The sequence below is a fragment of the Mesoplodon densirostris genome, chromosome 14, assembly GCF_025265405.1.
Source record: "Mesoplodon densirostris isolate mMesDen1 chromosome 14, mMesDen1 primary haplotype, whole genome shotgun sequence".
Classification (NCBI taxonomy): domain Eukaryota; kingdom Metazoa; phylum Chordata; class Mammalia; order Artiodactyla; family Ziphiidae; genus Mesoplodon; species Mesoplodon densirostris.
The window spans coordinates 69,599,126-69,613,501 of record NC_082674.1 but is presented as its reverse complement, the minus strand read 5'-3'; the positions used below and the strand labels follow the sequence as shown (position 1 = coordinate 69,613,501).

Sequence of the window (14,376 nt, the reverse complement as noted above, 5' to 3'; positions counted from 1 at the left end):
TATTTCCACTATTTTATCTTCCACCTCACTTATCCGTTCTTCTGCCTCAGTTATTCTGCTATTGATCCCATCTAGAGTATTTTTTATTTCATGTATTGTGTTTTTAGTCAATGCTTGATTCATCTTTAGTTCTTCTAGGTCCTTGTTAACTGTTTCTTGCATTTTGTCTATTCTATTTCCAAGATTTTGGATCATCTTTACCATCATTATTCTGAATTCTTTTTCAGGTAGACTGCCTATTTCCTCTTCATTTGTTAGGTCTGGTGGGTTTTTATCCTGCTCCTTCACCTGCTGTGTGTTTTTCTGTCTTCTCATTTTGCTTATCTTACTGTGTTTGGGGTCTCCTTTTTGCAGGCTGCAGGTTCGTAGTTCCTGTTGTTTTTGGTGTCTGCCCCCAGTGGCTAAGGTTGTTTCAGTGGGTTGTGTAGGCTTCCTGGTGGAGGGGACTAGTGCCTGTGTTCTGGTGGGTGAGGCTGGATCTTGTCTTTCTGTTGGGAAGGTCCACGTCTGGTGGTGTGTTTTGGGGTGTCTGTGGGTTTTTTATGATTTTAGGCAGCCTCTCTGCTAATGGGTGGTGTTGTGTTCCTGTCTTGCTAGTTGTTTGGCATAGGGTGGCCAGCACTGTAGCTTGCTGGTCGTTGAGTGAAGCTGGGTGCTGGTGTTGAGATGGAGATCTCTGGAGGATTTTCGCCATTTGATATTATGTGGAGCTGGGAGGTCTCTTGTGGACCAGTGTCCTGAAATTGGCTCTCCCACCTCAGAGGCACAGCACTGACTCCTGGCTGCAGCACCAAGAATCTTTCATCCACACGGCTCAGAATAAAAAGGAGAAAAAGTAGAAAGAAAGAATTAGTAGAAGTAGAAAAAAAGAAAGAAAGGAAGAAAGAAGGAAAGAAAGATAGGAAGGAGGGAGGGAGGGAGGAGGGAGGGAAGGTAGAAAAAAGAAAGAGAGAAGATAAAGTAAAATAGAATAAAGTATGTAAGATATAATAAAGTTATTAAAATAAAAATAATTATTAAAAAAAGGACGGATAGAACCCTGGGACAAATGGTGGTAGCAAAGCTATACAGACAAAATCTCATACAGAAGCATACAGATACACATTCACAAAAAGAGGAAAAGGGGAAAAAATCATAAATCTTGCTCTCAAAGTCCACCTCCTCAATTTGGGATGATTCCTTGTGTAATGGAGGGAAGGAAGGAAAGAAAGAAAGAAAGAAGATAAAGTAAAATAAAATAAAGTTATTAAAGTAAAAAATAATTATTAAGAAAAAAAATTAAAAAAAAACGGACAGACAGAACCCTAGGACAAATGGTGGAAGCAAAGCTGTACAGCCAAAATCTTACACAGAAGCATACACATACATCCTCACAAAAAGAGGAAAAGGGGAAAAAAATCATAAATCTTGCTCCCAAAGTCCACCTCCTCAATTTGGGATGATTAGTTGTCTATTCATGTACTCCACAGATGCAGGGTACATCAAGTTGATTGCGGAGCTTTAATCCGCTGCTTCTGAGGCTGCTGGGAGAGATTTCCCTTTCTCTTTGTTCTCACAGCTCCCGGGTCCCAGCTTTGGATTTGGCCCCAGCTCTGTGTGTAGGTTGCTGGAGGGCGTCTGTTCTTCGCTCAGACAGGACGGGGTTAAAGGGGCAGCTGCGCTGGGGGCTCTGGCTCACTCAGGCCGGGGGAGAGGGAGGGGCACGGAGTGCGGGGCGAGCCTGCGGCGGCAGAGGCCGGCGTGACGTTGCACCAGCCCGAGGCGCACCGTGCGCTTTCCCGGGGAAGCCGTCCCTGGATCCTGGGACCCCAGCAATGGCCGGCTGCACAGCCTCCCCAGAAGGGGGGCGTGGACAGTGACCTGCGCTTTCACACAGGCCTCTTGGCGGCAGCAGCAGCAGCCCCAGCGTCCCACGCCCGTCTCTGGGGTCCGCGCTTTCAGCCGTGGCTCACGCCCATCTGTGGAGCTCCTTTAAGCAGCGCTCTTAATCCCCTCTCCTCGCGCACCAGGAAACCAAGAGGGAAGAAAAAGTCTCTTGCCTCTTCAGCAGGTCCAGACTTTTTCCCGGACTCCCTCCCGGCTACCTGTGGCGCATTAGCCCCTTCAGGCTGTGTTCATGCTGCCAGCCCCAGTCCTCTCCCTGGGATCCAACCGAAGCCCGAGCTTCGGCTCCCAGCACCGCCCGCCCCAGCGGGTGAGCAGACAAGCCTCTCGAGCTGGTGAGTGCTGGTCGGCACCGATCAGCGGGACTCTCTCTGCTTTGCCCTCCGCACCCCTGTTGCTGTGCTCTCCTCCGCAGCTCAGGAGCTTTCCCCCTCCGCCACCCGCAGTCTCCGCCCATGAAGGGGCTTCTAGTGTATGGAAACCTTTCCTCCTTCACGGCTCCCTCCCACTGGTGCAGGTTCCGTCCCTATTCTTTTGTCTCTGTTTTTCCTTTTTTCTTTTGCCCTACCCAGGTACGTGAGGAGTTTCTTGCCTTTTGGGAGGTCTGAGGTCTTCTGCCAGCATTCAGTAGGTGTTCTGTAGGAGTTGTTCCACGTATAAATGAATTTCTGGTGTATCTGTGGGGAGGAAGGTGATCTCCACGTCTTACTCTTCCGCCATCTTCCCTGGAAGTCTTTTAATGCATATTTTATTACATTCTCTTTACTAAGTTATAATGAAATTCACTGATAACATATTCTACCTACACATGACATTAGACATGTAACTATATTATACTAAGCATAATGTGAAGGAGAAATGAAAGCTATTCCATGTTCAGTTCAACATGGACATTTGTGAGCACCACTGAACAGGGAGACAAAAGCCATCAGGTGTGCAGATACGCACAGACAAGTCTGTAATGTGGCAGCTGCAAAGCCAGATGGAAATAGTCTGTCCCTCTCTGGAGCTTCAGATACCATGCGTGGTGGAGCCATCAGTGACTTTTCCCATGGCGAAAAATATTTTTTTAAATTTCAGGAAGAAAAGTTTTACTTCCTCTCAATTTTCATGGTAACTGCATTTCTGCAAAATTCAATATGTAGTAAAACTGCACCAAAATACTTCCTGTTTCTATGAAAAACAGAGTTAGGTTCCAGGCTCGGATTTGACCTACATTCAGGTTTTGTGGGATGTTTGAAAATTTGGTAGGATGGGGGGCAATTTGTTGTGCAGTGCTGTCCTGGGTGTTGCAGAACCTCTAGAGGCCCTAGCTTCTGTCCACTAAACAAGGCACCCTCCCCAACACAGGCCGACCAAAGTACCCCCGCCTCCACTTAAAACTCCCCTGGGCCAATGTCCTACCTCTCTGGAGGTCTCAGAGTCTCGTAGTCATGGGTTGGAAGGGTCCTTAGTGGTCTTCTCGGCTTGTTGGTTACCAAAGGTTGGTCTGGGGAGCACCTGGTAGCTCTTAAGACATACAGATTCCCAGGCACCACCTGTAGAGATTCCACTCAGGAGGCAGGACTCTAGAATGTCCAGGAGACTCTGGTGCACAGACAGGTATGGGGCCTCCTGACCCAGGTATCCCTCGCTCTTATTCACGGGGTCCCCTTCCCATATCTGGGGCCAATGGCTGCCCAGCCTGGGTTTGAAGGCGCCATGCTTCAGTAAATGGCATCAACAGAGTCGCTTCTCTTCCCAGCCCACTTGTCAGCCCAGGAGGCAAAGCCAGGATTGGAGCAGCCGGTCTGATGCACACATTCCTGCTCTGGGCTTTTGCCCGCAGCAGCCCTGGAGATGGATGACTGGTGATTCAGACTTCAGCTTTCTCTGCTCTGCTCATTCCCCCACTGAGTCAAGGGTGAGAAACACTTTGCTCCAGGTCTCCATCCTTTGAAGTCCCATTGGCTGAGTCAGCTCCCCGGCTACCTTTAGAAGGATCCAATACAGAAACGTTGTCCTAAAACTCAAGACCTGTACCTTCATGGACAGTGCCTGGTGGGACAGAACAAAGATGGCTGAAGAGTCCTATCAGGGCTGTGAAAAAGAGCTGAGCAAGGAAGACAAAGTATTGTTAAATGGAAGGGATGAAAAATACTGAAATCAAGCACAGGAGTTTTCAAAGTGCAGAGTTAAATGATTGGTTCATTTATTCATCTTACATAATGTAAAATGCATCTACTACATATCAGGCTTTCTTCTAGATAATATGACAGTGAATAAAACAGACCAAAATCCTATCTTCCGGGTGCACACATACTAGTAGAAATAGAAGGTTAATAAACAAGATCATGACAGAATATGCACAGTAAGTTAGATGGTGACATGCTGTGAAGCACCAGTAAGGACTTCAGTAGGGTAGGAACGTATGTGCATGTGTGTATGTGTGCACGTGACATCATATGGCTTGGGATATCTCTTTGGCAATGCGGAGGGGAATTTCTTTGACAGTGGTGATCAGGAGTTCAGTTGTGCAGGAAGAACGGGAAAGAGAGATTGCAGTTGTTAAGACAGGAAATGATTCAGGTTTGGGTAAAGCTTTTTAACAATGAGAAATGAAGAGAAACAGAACCACTTTAGCATGGCAATAATTACATTTCTGGGTTTGCGTAAGGAATGTTGAGAAACTTCTGGTTGCAAACCAACATTTTGTTTCCCTGAAGCCCTTCGCAGTCTTTGAGTACTGTTTAGATTTTGGTTCCTTAGAGTTCTTCATGATATTGACTAAATCCACTGTCCTATCACATGGAGACCAAGCTATTTGTACATCTCATACCTGACTACTTTAGACTGGAGTATTTGTGCAGAAAAACCCTGCTTCTTAGATGTGGTTTTGATTGGTGTTTTTGGAATGAGGGCCTTATCAGCTGTGGTGTATATACTAGTGTGTATAGTCTTTTTGCCAGAAATATTGACCCACTCTTTACCAGAAATATCCCTATTCCAAAATGATATCACATTAGGAGTTTATGGCTAATAATGCTTCAGTAATATTTGCTTATTTGTATAATATTCGGTTAAAAACACTCTCAGGCATATTCATTACCTGTAAGTCTCTCAGTAACTCTGTGGTTATCAGGGCAGGAATGTTATACCCTTTCCGTAGATTCAAAGAGGCTGAGCGAGTTACCCAAGTATAGGTAATGTATGGCAAATAATGATCCTCTCTACCATTGACTATGTATGTGTCAGACGGTGTTTAAATGCTTTGTACATATTAACTTTTTCAGTCCTCACAACAGCTCAGTAAAGTGGAGACTATTTATAACATCATTTCACCATCAAGGAAACAGACCCAGAGAAGCTATGACTTGCTCAGCCCCACACAGCTCAGATAAGGTGGAGCTCAGAACCACCAGTGTCTACACTCCGAACCACCAGGCTATACTCCTTTTGTTCTGGAAAGCAGATCTCCCAGCTCCTACCTATTTTAGGGAGTTTTTAACGTCACAAACAATATCACCACAGCGGTGACAGATGTTGGAGCAGTTAAGGGCAGCAGTGTGGATGGGAAAGACCATCAATTTTGGAGAGTGACCTGAGTTCCAGTTCATTTGGTTATTTTGAAGTTGGGTGAGTTCCTTAAGCTCCCTAGAATGTCTGATTCTGTCTGTAAAATAAGGGAATAGTGATACCCCTCACAGCGTGGTGAGCATTAAATGGATGTCCTATTAAAGCATCTAACTTACTGTCGGACACGTAATAGGTGCTTGTTGCTTGTACATTTCCTTCCTACATAAAGGATCATCACTAGGCTTGGGTCAGAGGAACAGTAGGGACACGGTAGTGAAGTAAACTGGAAATGGCACTGGCTATTTTGCATACCCTTTGAGAAACTCAGGGTGGGACTTGTGTAACCTAAGAGAGCAGCTCAGATCGCGGTGGTGAGTGAGGGCACGGTTCCTCATGGGTGAGGCTTAGAGGGGCTGCTGTTCAGTGAAATATCATTTAAAAGTCTGGGTAACAGGTGAAGCAGCTGGTGCGGGGGTGATTCTCCCTTCCGACCTCTTGATCTGCCCTTGGTCCTTTTTTCTGGGAAGATGCTTCCCCGAACTACATGGTGGTCTCCATAGCGCTGCCCAAGCTTTAGGTAGAACAGAAGTTCTCAACTTTTGATTTAAGGACCCCTTTCACTCTTCAAAATTATTGAGAACTCTAAAGAGATTTATTTACATGGGTTAACTATTGATATTGACAGTTTTAGAAGTGAACACAAATTTTAAAATGAATTTTTATTGATCATTCAAAAATAATAACTTCATTACCTGTTAACATAAGTAACATCTCTTTTATAAAATGATTAGATTTTTAAAACAGATAGAAAAAATAGACTTTTTTCTGACATTATTTTACATTGTTCACATTGTTCTGGAAATCTCTTTAATATCTGGGCAGGAGACAGATGAATTCTCATGTCCACATCTGCATTCAGTCTTTGAGGTATTATACATCACATAGCTTTTTGCGAGAGAATGTGTGTGGAAAAGGCACAGATCATCTTTGAGTTAGTATCAAAGTAGTTTTGACCTTACGGACCCCCTGGAAGGGTCTCAGGGACCTTTGAGAACCACTCATGTAGAATATCTTTTTCTCTTTAAACATCTTTTTTCAACATTCTTACAATTTCTTCTCAACGCCTCCCTCCTGATGCCTGTATTCAAGTGATCATGATTGATAATAATTCTTCCTTCAGCATTCTTGGGTTTGGCAAGCCTGGAGATAGTGGATTCAGAGGTCTCCCTCCTTCTCTCCCTCCTTCCCTCTCTCCTTTCCTCTTCTCTTCCCTTCCTACCCTCCTTCCTTGCTTCACAACCTGGGGAGTTTTTCTGGTGCCTCCCGACTGGTCTCTGTGCCTCTAGAACCTGACAGTTGCCAGGCTGTGTTTTGCTTGACATCATTCACAATCTACTTCCTTCCACAAAATTCTTGGTCTTGGCTGACATTTATTAATTCTGGCTTATGTTTTATAAATATTTCAAAAATGTTTCCAACCAAAAATTTTTTTGAGATGTGTAAAGAATTTGTGGCATGTTCATGGCTGAGGGTAATATCTGTGAACTTCAGAAACTATGCAGCAGAATTCTGCTGCCAGCCAAGACTGAGTCACTGGGCCTGGATTTACTTTCTCACCAGAGACAACAACGAAAAGCACTATATAAAATACATGAAACCAGAGGTTTTCAAATACTGGACATCAGCCAGTGAAGGACAGTGATCCCTGAGAGGAAAACAAATGAGGTGGACCTTATGAATGCTCTTGGTCACCAACTGAGAGGATTTTCAGGCCATGGGAGGGTGTCCAGCCAATTTCCCTGGGGAAGGGGGATCCAGGCAGAGTTCAGCCAACTTCCTGAATGGGTAAGATGGAGCTGAGAGCTGAGGGAGACCAAGGCGGCTACAGTTCACAGAAAGGGTGCCAGAGGAGAGGGAGCTGGAACAAGAGAGAACTTCAGATCTGCAGAGGGCCCCCATTAAGAATCAGCAGAGGACCACGCACCGTTGCTCGCTCTCTGGTCCCCGCACAGGCCCTTGGGCACCCCGTAGTTGGGCAGCAAGATCAGCCTCATCTCCAAGGCGCAGATCTGCTACGAGGGCATTCTCTACACCATCAACATGGACAGCTGTACGGTGGCGCTCGCCAAAGTGAGGTCCTTTGGTACTGGAGACCGTCCCACAGATAGGCCTGCCCCCCCTAGAGAGGAAGTTTATGAGTACATCATCTTCCGGGGAAGTGGCATCAAAGACGTTACCGAGTGCGAACCTCCGAAAGCTCAGCATGCGCTCCCTCAGGACCTGCTATTGTTCACTCTTCCCTGGGCTGGGGCTCGGCCTCCTCCTTCCAGCCACACGTGCCTTCCAGCCCCTTCTGAGGGATGCCGCCCTACAGCCAACTGGCCGCCAGCTCCCTGCTCAGCCATCAGTATGCCGCTTCCTTGGCTTTAGGAACCGGCTTTCCGGCTGTCTCAGTCAGTAAGAGCCGCACGGTGGAGCAGGCTGTCCAGACTGGTTCTCTTGATAACTTGAACACCAAAAAGCTGTTAGCTGGCAAGGGCACCATGGGGATGCAGCTCAACGGGCGCTCAGCCCCGCCAAGCAGCAAGGCTGCCAGCGATGTAGCTCAGCCGGCAGCTGGGCAGACTCAAGGGCAGGTGAATGACGAGAACAGAAGACCTCAGGGGAGGCCATCAGGGGACAGACGAACAAGGAATCTCTCCAGAGGGCAAAGCCATCCAACTACCGTCAAGGAAAACACAATCAAGTTTGAAGGCGACTTTGATTTTGAGAGTGCAAATGCCCAGTTCAACTGAGAGGAGCTGGACAAAGAATTTAAGAAGAAACTGAATTTTAAAGACGACAAAGCTGAGAAAGGGGAGGAGAAGGACCTGGTGGTGGTGACCCAGAGTGACGAGGCCCCTGCTGAGGAGGACCATCTGGGGCCCAACTGCTACGATGACAAATCCAAGTCCTTATTTGACAACATTTCCTCTGAACTCAAGACCCGTTCCAGGCGGACGACGTGGGCTGAAGAGAGGAATCTCAACACGGAGACCTTTGGGGTGTTGGAAGGTTTCTTCGTGGCCGTAGTTTCCGGGGTGGATTTCGAGGGGACAGGGGCAGCGGTGCCACCCGTCGTAACACGACTTCCCACAGAGCTGGGACTGGCAGGGTGTAAGGAGGCAGCTGAAGGCTCTGGCTGAAGCGGCACAGACGCCAGACTGTGTCTACGAGGACGTTGGGAAACGCTGCACTTACTGCGGGAGACATGGGTCATTTTGTTTACTGAGTTTGGAAAATTCCCGTGCTACTGCTTATGTGTTGGACTGAACTGAACTTGGACATGGTCTGAGTTAGAACCACTTTTTTGGGGGGACGTATATATGGGAAACCTCTTTGAGGTATCTTGGCCTATTTTTCCATTTTAGTTGTGCACAGCCTGATTCTAAGGTTTTGGTATTTTGCAGAAAGCTTTCTAGAGCAAAAGCGTGATCCTTGCTTTGTGACCTTTTTTGCACAGCTTTGAATTTTAACGTGGAACCAAATCCCATTTGGCAAATGCAGCAGCAAAGCGCATCTCTGTAATCCAACTGGCCGCTGGTGCTGCTGGCCTGGCACTCACTGCCACAGGTGGGGGCCTAGGAGCCAGGCGTGGCCAGCATGGGGATATGGGGGGGGGTCTAGGGCATGGAAAGTGGGGTGTCCCACAGATCATGTTGTAGAAGCAAACCAGACGACCCTGACATCCCAAGCGGCGACGTCAAGGTAGAGGGCTGGCAGAGGGCTGGTGGGGTCAGGGGTGCTGGAGGTATAGGACGGGGCCCTGAACGGGAGGGAGCTGGGAGCTGTCACTTGGAGTGTAGCTTCCATAGGAATCCGGGCTGGGGGTGAGCACCCAGGACAGGCTCTTCTGCAGCATCCCTCTCCCTCCTGCCCCCTCCCTGCCAGTCCCTGACCCAGGCTAGTCAGCAGTGGACTCTGGCCGAATACTGTTCGGTGTCTCATCCACTTGGAAATGAGCCAGTCTTTTTTTTTTGCAAGGTTGGTTGACCGAGAGCTTATTTCCTCTCAATTGTAAATAGTTCTGTGTTTTTGTTTTACTGGTGGGTGGAGGGAGGGTGGGGAATATAAATTTGTTGCATGAACAAAGGGATCAGACCTTCAGTAGAAGCATGCGTCCCTCTGACAGGGCATCGTGGTGAGCATAAGCACCTTGGTAACTAAATCCCTTTAAGTAGGCGTAACGGTTTTAGTTCTGTATGGATTAAGTTACTGTAAAAGCTTAGGTTTATTTTTGTAGGAATTAATGGCTAAGAATTAGAACATAGCAATGCAGCTGCTCTGTTGGAGCAATGTAAACTTGTAATTATAAACAAACATGCAAACCTTTAAAACTCTCTTCTTCTCTGCTCTGAAAATAAATAATCCTGTTGACTCTGTTTAAAAAAAAAAAAAAGAGTCAGCAGAGTACCAATATGCACACGTATGTGAGGAAATTACCTGAGGCCAGAAAAAGTACCAGCCTGAAAGGATTAGATGGTGCAGAAGGCCAGGAATGATTTCTATTCCTACCAGCCAGGCTGGAAAACCTAATCTGCAGGCATTTGGTAGAGGACTAAGAAGGATCATGCTTCAGCAGTGGGGCAAGATGAACCCTAGACCCAATGCTGCTGTGCCCCTGCCTAACGAGGCACAAAGCAGCACCCCAAATCATCAAACATTTCAAATGCATCCCAGAACACAAAAATACCCAGCATCCAACAAGTCAAAATCCAGAATGTTTGGCATCCAATAAAAAAAAAATCACCAGGTATACAAAGAAGTAGGAAAATAATGAGGACAGAGCTCAGTCAATCAAAACCAGCTAAGAACTAACACAGGTATTAGAATTAGAAGACGAGGACCTTAAAGTTTGTTATAACTGTATTCCATATGTTCGAAGAAGTAAGTAGTGGAATGGAAGATATGAGAAAGAAAGACCCACCTCTAACTTCTAGAGATGAAAGCTACCATGGCTGAGACGAAAATATATTGGATGAGATTAATTGCAGGTTAGACACTGAAGAGAATAGATGAATACATTTAAAGACACAGCAATAGAAGCTATCAAAATGAAACAGAGGGGAAACAAACAAACAAAAGAACAGAGCATCAGTGAACTTGGAACAATTTCAAGCAGCCAAATACACATGTAACTGAAGTCCCCCAAAGGAAGGGAGTAACAGAAGAAATATTTGAAATTAGTGACCGGAATGTTTCCAAATTAGATGAAAATGATAAACCCATAGATCCAAGAACCCCAACAAACACAAAGAAAAATATCAAGTTTCATCGTAACCAAATTGCTTAAAGCCAGTGATAAAGAGTAAAATCTTAAAACAGCCAGAGAATAAACACACCTGCAGAGGAATGAGGACGACAAAGTGGCAGATTTCTTACAGAAACAATGCCAACTAGCAGACGTTGGAGCCTTATTTATAAAGTACTGAAAGGAAAGAAGAACCCAAAGCCCTGTCAACGTAGAATTCTATACACACTGAAAATATCTTTCAAAAACAAAGTTAAACTGTTTCGAACATAAAAGGCTGAATTCATCACCAGAAGATCTGAACTACAGAAACATTAAAGGAAATCCTTTAGGCAGAAGGAAAATGATGATAGATACAGATATGGATCTATTCAGAGGAATAAAGACCATGAGAAATGGCAATGGAATTATTACTTAAACTTCTTTAAAAGAAAATTGACTGTTTAAACAAAATAATAATAGTACAGTGCAAGGTTTATAACATATGTAAAAGCAAAATGAGTGACAAAAATAGCACAAAGGCCAGGCAGGGAGAAATGGAAATGTATCATCAAGAGAAATTTTCATCACAAAATGTCTATTTAAAAAAGCAGAGGGTTTCCCTGGTGGCGCAGTGATTGAGAATCCGCCTGCCGACGCAGGGGACATGGGTTCGTGCCCTGGTCCGGGAAGATCCCACATGCCATGGAGCGGCTGGGCCCGTGGGCCATGGCCGCTGAGCCTGCGCGTCTGGAGCCTGTGCTCCATAACGGGAGAGGCCACAACAGTGAGAGGCCTGTGTACCGCAAAAAAAAAAAAAGAGAAGTGTCAAATCAATAACTTCAGCCTCCACTTTCAAGAACTAGAAAAAGAAACATTACACCCAAAGAGAGCAGAAGATAAGAAATAATAAAGATCAAAGCAGAAAGCAATTAAGTAGAAAACAGAAATACAATAGAGAAAATCAATGACACTAAAAGCTAATTCTTTGAGATCAGTAAAACTGATGAACCTCTAGCCAGAATGATTAAGAATAAAAGATAGAAGACAGAAATATCAATAGCAGGAATTAGGTGATATCACTGCACTACAGTAAAAATATTAAAATGATAAAATATTAGGAACAAAATTATACAAAAATTATTGACACTTAGATGAAATGGACAAATTCTTTGAATGACATAAACTACCAACCTCACTCAAGAAGCAAGAGATAACTTGAATAGCCCTCTATCTATTAAAGAAATTGAATTTGCAGTTAGAAATCTTTCCACATAGAAAACTTGAGGTTTAAATAATTTCCATGGTAAATTCTACCGAACACATTAGGAAGAAATAATATCAGTTCTGCATAAACTCTTCCAAAAAATTGAAGGGGAGTAAATATTTCCCAACTCACAAGTTCGTCCCAACTCTAAGAAGCTAGTATTACTTTGGAATCAAAACCGAAGTGAGAGAGTGGCATGGACATATATACACTACCAAATGTAAAATAGATAGCTAGTGGGAAGCAGCTGCATGGCACAGGGAGATGAGCTCGGTGCTTTGTGACCACCTAGAGGGGTGGGATAGGGAGGGTGGGAGGGAGACTCAAGAGGGAGGGGATATGGGGATATATGTATATGTATAGCTGATTCACTTTGTTATACAGCAGAAACTAACACAACATTGTAAAGCAATTATACTCCAATAAAGATGTTAAAAAATAAAAATAAAAACATCTTAAAAAAAATACCAGCACAGGAAAAGAGAGCTATAGATCAATATTCCTCATGAACACAGACATAAAAGTTTTAAACAAAATAAAATCTAATTCAACAATGTATAAAAAGGCTAACACGTCATGGCCCAGCAGGCTTTATCCCAGGAATGCAAGGTTGGCTTAGTATCGGAAAATCAAGAAATGTAATTCACCATATTAATAAAACTAAAAAAGAAAAACCATATATCATCTCAACAGATGCATAAAAAGCATTTAACAAAGTCCAATGTCTATTCCTGATAAAAATTATCCAAAAATAAGGAATACAAGTATACTTCCTCAACCTGATAAAGAGCATCTATGAAAGATCTGTAGTTAACATCATACCTGATGGTAGAATACTGAAAGCTTTCCCCTAAGATCAGGAACAAGGCAAGAGTATCCACTTTTCTCGTTTCTATTCAGCATTGTACTAAAGGATCTAAAAAGTCAAGTAAAAGAAATAAAAGGCATCCAGATTGGAAAAGAAGAAGTAAAACTATGTTTGCAGATACGATGGCGGTCTATATAGAAAAGTCTATGGAATCTATTTTAAAAAGCTACTAGAACTAATAAGTGAGTTTTGTGGGCCACAAGATCAATGTACAATATCAGTTGTATTTCCATACACTAGCGATGAAGATCCAGGATTGTAATTTAAAAGCAATACCCTTTACAGTAGGATCAACAGTATGAAAACTTAGAGATAAAATAGACAAAAGACTTACAAGATCCGCATTGAGGTGGTAGCCATGGGAGACTGTCCTTCCCTTGAGCCCACGGTGGGCGAGGCACTGCTCTTGTCTGCTGTCTCTGCTCCCTGCCCTCCCTGGCTTATGCTGCTCTCTCTGCAGAGACTTTTTCAAGATCTTTCCCAAATTACTGGCTTTTACCGGGTCTTTCAGGTACCTAGCTCACTTCGTCTATACATGGAACAGGGAAAGCAGAAAAAAGCACTTAATCCTTTTTCACCCATCACCAATTCATTCCTGAGTTGCTTTCCTTTTCATGAAGCAGCATAGGGAAAGAAAACTCTCATCCCAGGAAACTTAGGGCTTTCCTCTGCATTCAAAACAGCATGCACTGGGACCCCTTCTTCCTGCTCTTAGGAAAGCCTGGGTTCTAGGTGGGCACCTTCTCTCTGAGACTGTTTCTCTGTGTCACTATTCCCATGGCCAGGTTGAGTTGGGCAACACCAAGTTACTTGATAAACACATGGTTAATATGTCAAAGCAATCACTGTAAGTGATGATTATTTCTTAGAGAATAACAGAAAGGAATGAGAAAAATATAGAGTGTGGTAAGATTTTTCAGTTTCATTTACTAGCATACTTGTATTTAAAATCTTTGGCCTTTTTATTTTAAATTGAAAGGTAATCAGTGTTCTGCTGCTGATTTTATGGTCCTGTGACTAGGGACTACAGTGCTGCGTCTGCTAGAATTCATTGCGGGGCAGTAGAAGTATGGGGTGATACTTGCTATAAAAACTCCTGTACACCCTCCTCCTTAGCTGGTCTGTTGACTACTTCTGACGTTCAGGGTATTGCTATGGTTGATATGAGTGTTTTGGGACAGGGAGTGGAGGGATTCCCTTCCTCCCCCACAAAATACATGGTTTTGTAGTTTTTATTTCTCTAGTAAATATAAAATCTTATATTTACTAGAGAACTTTAAAAATACTTATATTTACTAGAGAAATAAAAAAATGTAGATTGGAAATGATTATAGGCAAAGCATTATATCGACGAATGTCAAGTAGTTATAGCAGTATACAAACTGAGAACATGAACTATAGAGGGAAGGGGTGAAGAGGTGGGGTTGGGCTGAGCCATGAAAGGCAGTCTAAATGATGACCTGGTTGGTTGAGAGGAAAGACGGAGGTATGAAGAGGTTTCTTGCTCAGGTATAGATTTAAAATGAGCAGATT

At 44.1% G+C, this 14,376-nt stretch overlaps 1 protein-coding gene and 1 pseudogene across 1 annotated transcript in view; both read left to right on the top strand.

Moving 5' to 3' along the window:
* IL1R1 (interleukin 1 receptor type 1) overlaps positions 1-14,376 on the top strand; it is a 96,667-nt gene that overhangs the window by 30,257 nt on the left and 52,034 nt on the right. The window lies entirely within an intron of this gene.
* Positions 7,290-8,850, top strand: LOC132501382 (protein LSM14 homolog B-like; annotated as a pseudogene).